Source organism: Gallus gallus, chromosome 2 (assembly GCF_016699485.2).
Source record: "Gallus gallus isolate bGalGal1 chromosome 2, bGalGal1.mat.broiler.GRCg7b, whole genome shotgun sequence".
Classification (NCBI taxonomy): domain Eukaryota; kingdom Metazoa; phylum Chordata; class Aves; order Galliformes; family Phasianidae; genus Gallus; species Gallus gallus.
In genome coordinates, this window is record NC_052533.1 from 76483693 (window position 1) to 76497563 (window position 13871).

At 36.2% G+C, this 13871-nt stretch overlaps 1 long non-coding RNA gene across 2 annotated transcripts; it reads left to right on the plus strand.

Moving 5' to 3' along the window:
* Positions 1-1210: 1210 nt before the first annotated feature.
* Positions 1211-13503, plus strand: LOC121113075. 2 transcript variants are annotated; one of them, XR_006936593.1, is made up of 3 exons: positions 1211-1276; positions 9847-9964; positions 10167-13503. It is a non-coding gene; the product is annotated as an uncharacterized LOC121113075 (long non-coding RNA). The 2 variants fall into 2 exon arrangements; XR_005857473.2 differs by lacking the exon at positions 1211-1276 and adding an exon at positions 9326-9430.
* Positions 13504-13871: the final 368 nt, after the last annotated feature.

Genomic DNA, 13871 nt, shown 5'->3' on the forward strand with positions numbered 1-13871 from the left:
AGCATTAATACTGACTCCAATGGCAGAAGAAGAGTATTCAGTTCTGAAAGCAAGTGCTTTGTCATCTTGCTGTCACAAGATAAATATGAGCCTTAGGGAGTGATCTCTACTGCAGTAATGATTATTAGTTTCTGTGTTAGGTGCAGGCTAATGTTAGCTCTTAGTAGTGTTGGACTAAGGAAGAACTGAGAAAACACAGCTAGCAGTATTTCCTCCTAAGATCTTGAAAGGAACATTTATTATCATATGAAGCCAGCTAAGCTATTATGTTTCTTGTTTCTATCAGGGAAATTGTCACTGCTATGCTTAGTAGACAGCAAGTTTTGCACAACCTGAGCCATTGCAGCAGGTGTTGCTCCACAGGTAGTCTGGGTGTTCTGAGGGAAGATCAGTGTAATAGAAAGGTTTTATCTTCACTTTCTCCCTATGGCACAAATAGTTTATAAAAGCAGAAGAGCACGAGGAACATATTTTAAATGAATAATATAGTTTTAAAAATACTGACATTAGCAATTTTACCCTGATTAAGGGGGATAACTAGGATATACTGGCACTACCTTGATGATAAACATCTTCCTCCATAGCTTGCTGCTTGGACCTTCTGGTTCCAGGACCAAATTTGATTTGGACTCAACGATCTCTAGAGGTCCCTTACAAACCCTATAATTCTGTGATTCTGTTATCTTTACAGCTTTGTGTTAGTGAGCTATGTGATGCTGGCAGTGTTCTGGTAGTTGGCCATACATTGTCTTAACACAAAGCTTCCTAATTCACAATTATGTTGGGATAGTTTGCATAATAATGGATTGTTTTATGGCATAGTCTTTCTTAAATGATGTATAGCTTGCAAGATAAATTTACTGATAAAATACTCTGTTCCATCCCCTGATATATGAGGTCAAAGCATACAGTGTTTTGCCTCATCCTCTTTCAGTCACTGAATCAGGGTGTGTGATAGGGACAACACTGTTCTTTTTTCTTAAATGCTGTGAAGAAAATTGTCTAGCCAAGGAAAGCATGCTTGAATATGGATGTGCTTCTGTATGGGAACTGTTGGGTCATGGCCTGAACCACTAATCAATCACCTGAGGAAAGGACTGAGTCAGCTGTGGGAGCACAGATGAAGGCAATTCAGCTGTGTGACCAGAAGGGGTGGAGCCTGGTTCCACCTCTCCTAGACCCCAGTTAAGGGCTGACTGCCACTGCAGAAGGATCTTGTTCTGGGGGTTCCTTCTCTGTGGAGTCTTTTCTCTGAACCTAGATTTTTTTTTTGGATGTGAGTGAGTATTCCTTCCCTGTTTGTTTCTTTTTCTATTTTCACCACAATAATCTTTCCAGCTGTAGCACCAACTGTAACAGCTTCCAATTATCCTATTGGACTACTGTGCTACACAAAATCATCAAGGTAATCATGCATTCTGTGATTGTGCCCTTTATGCGAGCATAGCAAAATATGCAGCTGATTGTGAATAAACTGGCATAACCAGGAGAGAACTAGTTCTGAATTTGTACCCTGGCCACTGTAAAATAAGCTGTATACAACATCACACTTATAGCTGGAGTATAGGAGGTTAAAGATACTTGCAGATTAGCCCATTTTGCCAGCTGCTTATTTGGAGACTACCCTCTCATATAAAACACCAACAAATCCAGAGGAAGTGCTCCTTTGGTAAATGATTAGACAAAATGAGTTCCGTGTTTCCTCATACTCTCTGTTTAGGTGCAAAGCTTGTCTTTGCCTTTGGTGGCTATATATGGCTTCAGGCTGGGTTCACACTGCGTGCTGTTGTACGTGTAAGGTGGCAATGTTTAACTTCTAACAGTAACATTTTGGAGTGCTGAAGGATCCTAAGGGTTGAGGTCCTGGTAATCACAGGATAGTTTTGCTACTATCTGCGTGCATTGGGAATGAAAGGCTTCTGAATGCTGAAGCAACTTTTCTTATGCTGAGGCTGAAGTGCAGTGCTGAGTAGTATGAGACTAAAATTGGAAGCTGTGTATAGTGAAGTAACGTTTGTTTCCATTATCGGGGCTCAGCTAGGGAAGTAAAAGGAAGAGACAACAGGACAGAGTGAGAAGCAGAGATTTCAGGTTTAGTAGCTAATAGCTCTCCTTCTACACATGGGTTAGTCACACTCATGAAAGCAGAATATTCTTAGGCTACAAATCCTCATACCTAAAGAATGTCACCACTCATAACAGTGCATAAATGCCCTTCTGATTTTACCGTGAATGAGTGTAAACTTGTATGTCAGAGAATTCTCTGCTTGGGTGAAAGTCATTGTCAGCTATACATCATAGCCCTTTTTTTCCATGTGGTTTCCATCTGTGACCCATCAGTACCAATTTCCCAAATTTCTGCTTGTCTTTAGTACACATGAAGGAGAGAAGAAGCCCTACTGGCTTCCAGAAATAACTTTAAAAAAGCCTAGGAACATAAACTGAATTACAAATGTTTTCAAAATTCAGTGTGGATGGATTATCATTGCTAACATCTCAGAGAGGTATTAAGTGCCTTCACACCTCAGTTAAGCTCACTAATACTGCAGTTACAACAGGTAATCAACAGGTAGTTCTAAGTAGTAGTGGTGGAGTTGGAATTTAGCCTCCCTCGCAACAACAGGCATAAATAAATAAAAATACCAACTGCCTGCTAGCAATTAACAAGAGAATAAAATAGGCTTGAATATGTGATACAGTTGCCCCATGTTTGCTCATCTCCTTAGCATAGTCATTTTTAAGAAATTCTCAAGATTTGCTATTGATGGGTAAAGGTTTTCTGGTGATCATGTCATTTCCTCTCAGTTTTATTGCTGTTTTTCCTTCTAAAAAACCACACATAGTGCATTTTCTTATACTTTTAGTGATATCAGAGATTGCTGATTTTCTCAATTGTATTGCCAAAGCATAGTAAGACCATTGACATGCACTTTCTTCATTCTGTGTTTATTACTGGTTTCTCATGCCATAAATCATGCCCACGTTCAGTACTCAACTTCCCTTTTCTTGCACACTTTCTGTATATTCAGACTTTGTGGCTGCAGATTTTGTTCTTGGAGTGATGCTCTTTCATTCTGTTAATAAAATGTTAAGGGAAAAATCTAGATAAACTGGATGGCACACCTGGTGGCAAAAGTTCTTTTGAACTACCAGGGACCTCAGTGCCTTCTGATCCCAAAGTATCATTTCTTAGCACTTTATGTGTTAAGAGACACGTTCTGTGTTAGCAATGCCTCACCTCTCACTATGACTTTAGCTTTTGATTGGGTAGAGAAGTTTAGTTAGTACTGCCTTGCTCAGTAACAGCTTTCTAACTTTCCTTCTGTAAGAATTTTCTCTACTGTTTGTGCTTCATTAACTCTTTTGGTGGGATAAAACTGCAATATGCAGTTCTAGGTACTGACAAACTCTTTCAATGTATTTTGTAGCAACCAACTTAAGTCTTATGTCTAGAATGTTTAGAGAAATATGATATATAGCTGCAAATTATGACATTGGAAAAAATTCTTTCCCCTTCTGATAAGTTGTACCTTGGAACTGAGACACAGAGCTGTAAGGTGCTGTGACTCAATTCCTTCAAATATGTCCAGATTACAGGTTAGCGAATCTTTTGTGCAAATGGTGTATTTGAAGCAATCTCGAATTCTGCTTTGCGTGTGTTTTTCATGTTCAGCACTGACTTCTGTAAATCAGAAAATTCACAAAGTAAATATATTTTCCTTTCATTTCTTTATTTCTTTTAAATATTGCATGTTGCAGTTATTAAATATTGCAAATATTAAACATTGCACAGAAAATATCTCAGTCTAAGTCCCCAGTGATTCTGTGAATGGAAAAGATTTGAGAACTAATCTTTCTTTCAAGAAAGGCTGGAAGTTGGCATTTTCTTAGTTGATAAGCTTAGGGAATTCAAGCAGTACAAATAATATTTAGAGCTATGTTGTTGTGTTCCTTGTTTGTTTATTTATTATTTTATTTCTGGTCACCAGTCTTACAGAAACCCATCTTACAGAAATGTCAGATGTATAAATAACATAATTATTTGCTTCTCTTGGAAACCAGAGGAATTGCTTTCTTGTCTCCCTGAAAATGTTTTCTGAGCATGACAACCTCGTAGACCACTAAAACTTGTCTAGTCAAAGTCAGGAGTAACTTTTTGAAGAAAAGGGCAGGTTGTCTATCAGCACCTTTGATTGCTCTTTCATCTTATGATTTCTTCAGCTTTTTCCTTAAAATATGTTTTTTAGGTTTTTAACCATTATTCTTCCCCGTTAGTCTGGCTCTGTCCTCCTTATTATGAATAACGTGTTCCTCTTCTGTTTTAGGTAGTCAAAAACTCAACAGATGTATATCTGGTTGGTTATTTTGTTGTTGCTGTTTATTTTCCCTGGAAATCAATGTTGTTATTTTACATACTATCAATACTTAGCATATAGTAACAACAGTGCAGATGGAGGCACAATATAGGAAGGTTAAAAAAGATTTTTTTCTAGACTCCTTAGTTACACAGTAATTTAGGCCTTGCTATAATAGCTCAACAAGAGGCTGTATTTGCTTAATACAAATCTTGTTATACCAATGTTATACCAATGTTATAAAATTAGGCAATGTAATACAGGCATGTGCCTGTAATTCTTATGTATGCAAATCACTAGCAGCAAAGGTAGATAGAATAAATTTATTTCTGTGCTTGGAGTCAAAAACTTTTTTTTTTTTTTTTTTTTGGCTGTAGTGTAATTACTACTTGATTTAGTCCGTGGAACCTTTGGAGTAGGGATGATGAACAAGAACAGCCAAAGAGTTACATGAATAACAAAATAATCAGCAGAATCGCCTCAGGTATTGAAAAGCATTTATATTTCATAATGCTCTACTTTGTTAAAACAGAGTTGAAACTGCAGTGTAGCTAGCTTTCAGAAAGCAAGCAGATATCCAAAGTGCATAACGTCTAGTTGTTGTACTGATTATCTATATCTCCAGAAAGACAGTCTGCAACATAATGCTACTACATTTCTAGTACAACTTCTTTAGTTGAAGTCTATTTAAAATTAGTGTTAATGGTGTTCGTCTATTTTGTGAGAAGCTATTCCATAGTTTTTTTGCTAAATGCAGGGAATCAAGTGGGGGGGGAGGGGGAGGGGTGTGGTGGGAGGGCAGGGAAGACAGTTGAAAGTACCACAATTTTATGTGTGTTTTGTTCACTTCCAGGTCAATATCTGGAAAAACAAACAAACAAATAAGTAGGTTTTTCTCCAACATTAGATTTCAGGCAGAAAATTTGTGACTTTCTGAAAAGGTTTTAGTTAGGTCACCATTGGTTTGGATTTGTGTCAACATTTGCTCTATCAAATTTATTTGCACAGAGGATGATGAAAGTAAACTCTGAACTTGAAAAACTGTGTTATTAGGAAGTGATTATAATAATTAGACCATTACATGCTGTGTTTTTCTGTCAGGCTTCTGCTTCATCTATAATGCATATAATGCATAAATTAGATCAACAATAGGAGCCTGCAAAATGTGCAAGACTTTTGCTTTCTTTCTTTGCTGGAACTGAAAGCTACATATCGTTGAAGCTATCTGACTTCTATTCAGTATAAAGTTTAGTACATACTACAGATGAGAATATTATTGCAAATCAAGAGAACGTTTCACCTAATTAGTTCTGAATATGGTAGTAACCTTACTACTGGGGTGCAAATTAAAATAAAAACATATACTAAACCATTTAGTTAGTAAGCTTACTTTACTTCCCTAACTAAATCTCATAATGTAGTTTAATACTGAGATTAAAATTTTGTAATGATAACCTTCGCAAACTTGCAAATCGGTAGCAATCAACTGATGTGTTCAAACTATTTAATCATGAGCACCTAATGAGTCTTTAAGGTTACTGCCAGACTATTGCAGCTGTTAACAAACCTTTCATAAGGCTGTGTACATTTAAGAGGTGGATGCACTTTATAACATTTCTTTCACATTGAGTATGAACTTTCGTTGTAACAGCAGATTAAGATTCAACATACATAAAAATGTATTAGTTCATGCACATATCCAGATATCTGACACACAATCATTGCCCTGAGGACACAATATGAAACAGATTGATCTTATTTTGATTGGAAAATGCTTGCATCACCAAAATGAAAACTGGTGAAATGGTGCTTAACTTCAAGTCCAATTTCAGAGTAACAAGATCTCAAGTCCTGCCACATTTACCAAGTTATGCTAGAAATTCTGGTGAACAAACTGAAGAGGGGTTTTGTATTCTTCTTTTGGTGAATACTCTGACCATTTTGGAGAACAGAAAATCCAGCAAAGGAAGGAAATCTTAAAAGTCTTGTTAAGTGAGCAGATGACAAAAACAGTTTGCCTTCATTCTATTTTCACTAATCCCTTTTTTTCTTTTGATTTTTGATTTCTACTGGAAATTCTGGAAGGTGCAAGATAGGAAAAAAATCCCATTGTGTTTGATACAAACAGAAAAACTTCTATAATTTGTTCTTGCTCTTACTGTTACTTGTTTCTCTATATAAAATACTTTCTCTGCATTTAAATAATATCTCCGTACACATGGTCTTCAGAAGGCAGATTCATGAACAGAAGCCTTATATGAACTAAGAATTCAGAAATTGAGCTGCTTTTGTGTTAAATTCTTCAGTGTTGTGGTGTAACCAGGCAAGCAGCTAAACACTGCATGGCCTTACACTCCCTTTTGCTCCCTCCTAGTGGGTTGAAGGTGGGAATCAGGAGAAAAAAAATATAAGTAGAACTTGCAGGTTGAGATAAAGACTATTTACAAAGATAGATAAGGAAGAGAGAAACAAAAGTAGCAGTAATTCTATGTATACACAAAACAAGCGATGCACAAAGCAATTGCTCACCACTTGGTGACCAATGCTCAACAAGGTCTGGAGCAGCAACTGACCCTCCTTGCCAACTCCCATTTGTTTTATAATCTTCTCAGAGTTCTCATAGTTTGATATAATGAATCATAGAATTGTTTGAGTTGAAAGAGACCCTTGGATCTTTTGTGTCCCTCTTCTGGATATGCACCAACACATCCACATCTCTCCTGTACTGAGGACTCCACATCTGGATGCAGTACTTCAGATGAGGCCTCACCAGTACAGAGCAGGGGACCAGGATCACCACCCTTGACCTGCTGGTCACACATCTTTTGATACAGCCCAGGATGCAGTTGGCTTTTGAGGCTGAGGGTACATTTTTGGCTCATGTCCAGCTTGCTATCCACTAGTACCACCAAGCCTCTTTTGGAAGATCTGTGCTCAATCCTTTCATCCCCCAGCTTGTACTGACAGTGGGGGTTTCCATGATCCAGATGCAAGACCTTGCACTTGTATTTGTTGAACCTCATGATGTTTTCCTGGGCCCACTGCTTGAGCCTGTCCAGGTCTCTCTGAATGGCATCCCATTCCTCTGGTGTGTTGACTGCACCACACAGCTTGGTGTCATCAGCAAACTTGCTGAGAGTGCACTTGATGCCACTGTCAATGTCACTGATGAAGACATTAAAGACTGTCAGTCCCTGTACTGACCTCTGAGGGACGCCACATATCACCTATGTCTATCTGGACATGGAGCCATTGACCACCACTCTATTGCAACTAGTTCCTTGTCCATCAGTCTACCCATTAAATTCGTATCTTTCCAATTTGTAGAGAAGGATGTTACGAGGGACCATGTCGAAGGCCTTACTGAAGCCCAGATGGATGACATCAGTGACTCCTCCCTTGTTTACTGATGACATTGATGATGACATTGTAAAAAGCAGAATGATTGGTCATGCATGGTATTTTTTCAATAATAATTTCAGTGAACTTCAGAAGAAATGAATTTTTGAATTCTTTTCTGAAGTGCAGTCATGCTGTTTCATGATCACTTAAAATTTTATGGAATTATATGAATATTTTTCCATGTATAGAGATTTAATCTTTTCTCTATTCAGATACAAACTACCAAAAAAAACCAAAAAACAAACAAAGAAAAAAACCCACCCATGTCTGTTGCTAATGTTTTATTACTAAAGCATGGAAATAGTATCTTTGTTAATATCTTTGTTAATATCTAAGTTAATATTCTTGGAATAAATAAATTAAATTCAGGTATTGTACACATAGCATCTTTTCCACATTCCGACTTTGAAAGCTGGTTAGTCTTTTCACTAGAAAAAAGAGCACAGGAATAAGCATGGAATCTCAACAAGTCATCTTTATCAACCTCCAGCCCAAAAAAGAGCCAGCTCCAAAATTAAATCAGTTATGTATAATGACCTTTGAAAATTCTCCTGGGTAGATGTTTTTGTAGCCTCTTTTTGCATCCCCTCTGATGTTTAACCTCCATCACTTTGAAGAATTCTGTTCTACTGGAGTATCTTCTTTTTTTTTTTTTCCTGGCAAAATTCATTTGCTATTTTTAATGGAGGTGAATCACTTGATCAACATTATCTTCTTTGTATTCCTGAACTTTCTCACATGGAAAGCTTGTGAAGAAGTTACAATGATGTCTGGCAATGAGGACAAATGTAGAAAAAGTCTTTTAAATGTGTATCTTGCCTGCTGCTCCACACTGACCTGCTAGACGTTTTGAATATTTGCTAGGGATAGTAACTGCAATTAGTCTCATTTTAATTAGATTTGTTTTTGGAAAGACCTTTCTGACTTTGACAGACTTCCACTCAAAATTGCATGAAGTGAAGTTACTCTTATCATAAACAACACTTGCAGCACTTTCTGTTCTGCAGCTGCTGATGCAACTCAGACATTGTCCTGTAACAACTTTAAGTGATGTGAATTCCTTTTGGAGATGCTGTGTTGTATGCAGGAGATGTTGTTCGTTGTTTGTGCAGAATGAACTTGGATCACATTCATTTTATTCTTCTCAGTGAGCAGCAGCCAGGGAAAGCAGAGAGAGAAAGGAGAGGCTGCTTGTCTATTCCTGCTTTTTGTGTATATTCCAGACAATAGAACATCTGCCAAGACTCTGATAGTGGGCTTTCTACCCTGTAAACAAGAATGAAACTTCAAGCAAGAGAAGCATTCTTTTGTGAGTGAATTTGGCAGCAGACAAATTTCTGGTATGACACACATGAAGCCTGTGCTATTAGCTCATATGTCTTGAATGTTAACGTAGAGATGCTACTGTCAGAGGGCAGATGAAGATGTGATATGAGCGAGCTGCTTCTGGATGATAGAATGCTGCCCTTTAGATGTGAACCCGAATTGACCAAAGAGCCAGTAGATTTTTCTTAGTCTTAATGAGAAAGAAATCCCAAAGGGAAATGTGATGCATATCACCACTCACTGTCATTCTAGAGAGGTTCCAATCAGAGCTGGGAATTGTAAAAAATGAAAATGTCAATGTAAAGCAGCGTGAATGACTTACTGAAGCAGAGAATTTGCTACGGAAGGTATGTGGGAGGCTCCTTCTTCTGTGTGACCTTCAAACCTGCTAGTGAAAGTTGAGTTTGGGCAAATTTGCCCTGTTGTTTCTACTGCAATTGAAAGAAATTGAATTCAAACTTAGTAATTCTCATGAACATTATGTTTGATATTTTAATTTTTACATGTATTCTTCTTCTGGGTGTACTTGTTTAATATCTCATTTAAAAAAAGCAACTTGAATGAAATGCTATTCAGGTGAGAATTATGATTGCTGCTGCAGTTCTTGACTGTGACTAAATGACCATTTTACTTTTTGCAAGTAATTCTGTTCAATTGCTATTTTTGCTGTCTTCATGAAAAACAAATGCATCCGCACTTTGATAGGTCATCACTCTTCTAGTTGCTAGGACAGTTATTTCACTTTTTTTTTTTTTTTTTGCAGAAAATGTGTGGCTGAGCAAATGCTACCTCAGACTACTGCACAATGCCAACAGCTGTTGAGCTCTGGGTCACAGAGTTTTCTTTACTGTTTTTATGAACTCTTTGATGGAGATGGCATGGTAAGGTTTCAGCTAATGAAGCTTTTATTTCTAGCACTGTTTTCAGTGTGCTTCTGCTTTTGTATGTTACTGCTTTTGTGCCACTTGGATTCTGTTCTTTGAGAATTTACCTACAGCAATGCAGACAAATTTGGGAATCAGCTTTGGGGATGCAGCATTAAACAAACTCTAGAAATGAAACTTAATGTATTGTTTCTTTCAGATATCCATAGTTCTGAAAATAACATTGAGGATGAAGTATGTCCAAATGCACCAGAAAGGAAGTGATTGCATCAAACATACAAACACGTGTGAAATGCCAGTTGTCCAGCAAGATGGCAAATGTGATTGTGCAAAGTGTGTGTACAAGCCTGAACACAAATGAACAAGCATGAACATACCACATGAGAACTTGTAAATATTATGATTACTACAAAAGTAATTTTATAAAAAATAAATAATACTTATTTATAAAAGTCCCCGCGTTTTGCTTATATGCATTACAATAAAAATTGCCATTTTCTTAAAGTATTTGGGCATAATAAAGAAAGTTTTTTTTTGTGAGAAAATCTGACATTTGAGAACTTGATGTTATCTTAAATATTATATTTAATTAGAGGTAAAGCTTTTATGCAAAGACATCCACGTGTATAACAGACCTTAAAAACTTTGGAATGTCTTTATACTATTACTTAAAATATTAGTATTGAACTGATGTAGTGATTTTGAGAAGCACATTTTAGATTTTTTTTATTTTTATAGTAGAATTGGAAGATAGCTACAGAAACAGTCAAACGTGAATTAAATTTAAAAGTTGACTGTTAAACCACAAAACATCTGAATAATATTCCTTTCAGGCAGAATTAAGATGACCTTAGCATGCTTTAAATTCTTCGTATGAGTTAATCTCAAATGAGGCCACTTAAAATATGAAAAAGATATGTCTACAGAGGAAAGCACTACACAGATTAACTGATACTCTGCAATAATACTTTCAGTTCGTTGTGATTCTTAAAAATTAATTAAAATTGAGACAAACCTATTTTGAATGTGTTGTGCTTGTGAAATACTGTTATTCAGTGGCTTTAGTTTTTTAAATTTATGAAAGGCAAAACAGTGTATTTGCATAGTAAATTGAAGGCCATAAAGATTCTTAATTCAGGCTGTCCATGTATTATTTTAAAGTGAATTAGCTAACAATTCAGCCCTATTATGCTTTTATGAAGAAGTAAAGAGGTCTGAATTACCTGGGCTACATGATTAAAACTTAACAAACAAAACAAACAAACAAAAAAGCAACCTAATAATGTGTTTTTTTTTTTTTTTTTTTTAAACATAGAAATTTGCTTAGGCTGTGTGTATTTATAGATTGTCAGGTAATGTACCATGCATCTGGCATGGTCACATCCACTTGATGCTGTACTAGTACATCTCAAAAAAAAGAAGTTGAACTTTTTGATTAGGAAGTATGAATTGCCTGAAAATATTGCAACAGATGTGTTAGTCTGAGCCAAGAGCCTGAGTTTTTTCTTTTCTATTTGAATTCAGTCATCGAAAAAATATGCCATTTGGCATCTCTATATGCTGTTAGAAATGGACCACCGAAAACTGCTTGGAAATCATCAGAATGAAACTGACTTCATTAATTATTTCATAAAACCTGGTGTAAAGGAGGCAGTAAGAGCTCCCTGTGGCATGAACCTGATGTAAATAAAACCAGCAAAGGCTTCTGGAGCCTTATGCGTGTCAACTGACTCAATAACACTACTCACATCTTCAGTTGTCAAAGCGGTGACAGCTCCCAGTAGAACTCTTGGCTGTAACAAGGTCTTGGCTAAAGTTTGATTTTCTGAATTGAGAGTCTATCTGTGCATCTTGCTGCTCCTATATTAGGAACCTTTTGATTTCTTCTCATAATGCATTTTCCCTTTTACAGCCATTAGTTCATAAGCCAAAAAAAAAGTCCTCTGGCTCATTGCCTCCTTCCTGTTTTGTTTTTGATCTGCTTCATGTTCATCATTTGTGCTGCTGTTCGGAGTTGTGCTGCTCCTTCTTATATCTCTACCAATCATACAGAGGAGCACAGAGCAATAGTATCTAGCTAGTGCAGAGCAGGAGGCTGAGGCACATGTCAGCCCTGGCAGAATGCCACAGATACTAACAGAACTGCATCTTCATGCTGATATTGCTATGTGGCTTCTGGTTTAGAGTTTCATGTTTGGACTTTTCCACACTGCATTCATCAGACTTATCATCTTATCCTCTGATAAAATTACCCTGAGTTTTTTTTTAAATAATTGACAACCTTATCATAGTTTACTTTTCTAGAAGAGGGATATAACAGTATACTATACTAGCCACAGTTCAGTTTAGCAGAGAATGTTTGTTTATACCTTGCTTCCTATGTAAGTTATGCCCTCAGTGAAGACACATATTCTAGGAAGAACACAGAATTTATGTAACAAGATGATTATCTTTTCAGATACACTGTGGAGCTTCTAAATCATGGATAAGTCTTTTATCTTTTCATGAATTTGGATCACTGATTTATGAAGGTGACAAACACTGGAGTTAAGTAATAAAATCCTGTGGAACTCTTAATAGTATGTGGGAAGGAAATTAGATACCTTCATGCTTCATTCTTTGAATGGAGAGAAACATCTTTTTTCCTCTTTTGTTCCCCACTCTCTAAAATTTCTCCTTTCATTCATTTTGAAGATAACTGTGTTACTGTTTTCTTCAAAATACTATAATTCCTTACATTTGTTGGACCTACAAGGCAATGTTAAACACAGCAATTTATAAGTGAAGGGGATTATTACAGTTTCCCGGATAAACCAGGTTAATTAATTCCCCGAGGAGACAAATGATACTATGCTTTCAGTATAATCATGTTACTTTCCTGACTGTGTATTGAAGGTACTAGCAATTGGACAATTACAGCAACAGATCCTCCTAGAAATCTGCATGATTTTTTAAAGTATTAAATGTGTTAACCATCTGCTTAATTTCATGCTGGCATTTCCTGTTCAGAAAGCAACAAAATTGGTTTATCTGGACCAATTAGATCTTATTTGCATCAGTACTGACTCCTGTTCAAAGGATTCTGTTGACATTCTTTAGTGAGGAAGGAATTACTTACATATTTTTCTTGAAACTTTGAATCAATCCATTTGTTTTTATGGGCTATATGATTTTTTTTTTCTGATGGAGTAATTGAAGTCATAGTAGAAACTCATTAGTTCAAACTGACAGGTCCAAGAAAATACATCCTCATTGTTTTTACTTTAGTTACAGTGTCATCCTAGAGAGTTAATTAAGATTTAGCATTATTATACCAAGGTTCTCTGACATTAAAATCTTTATGTGACTGTGACAATCAGTCAAATTCAATTTCTCTTCAACAAAGTCAACATCATGCCAAGGTTAGGGAATGCATCTATTGTGGATTTTTCAGATGGACTAGATTTTTGTGTACCTTGTGTACTAATGAAGAAATGAATTTAAAATAGTCCTTAATATTCTAAGTATTTTATGTCTTTGAGAAACACACACTATTTTCAATTCTACTAATTTTGCGTAAGATCATGGTTTTCATTTATTCACACAAAGTATAAAGAAATAAAACATCATACCTTAAAAGCAATTCTTTAGCACAACAAATTTCGTAAAGACTCAGGTTACACTAAATAGCAGACAATACATATAAAAATGAAATATTTTCTGACCAAAATGCTTCTGTCCACTGAAGAAGAAGTTCAGAAGTTCAAGAAGAAGAAGAAGAAAAAAAAAAGAAAATAATAAGAAGTTTCAAAAAAAGAAGAAGTTCACAGAAGATGTTCACAAATTCATTTTGTTATAAGATTATCCTCAAAAGCAAGGAAATTACTTTAGGATTTTAAATGAAGAGGGAATTGTTGTCTAGGTC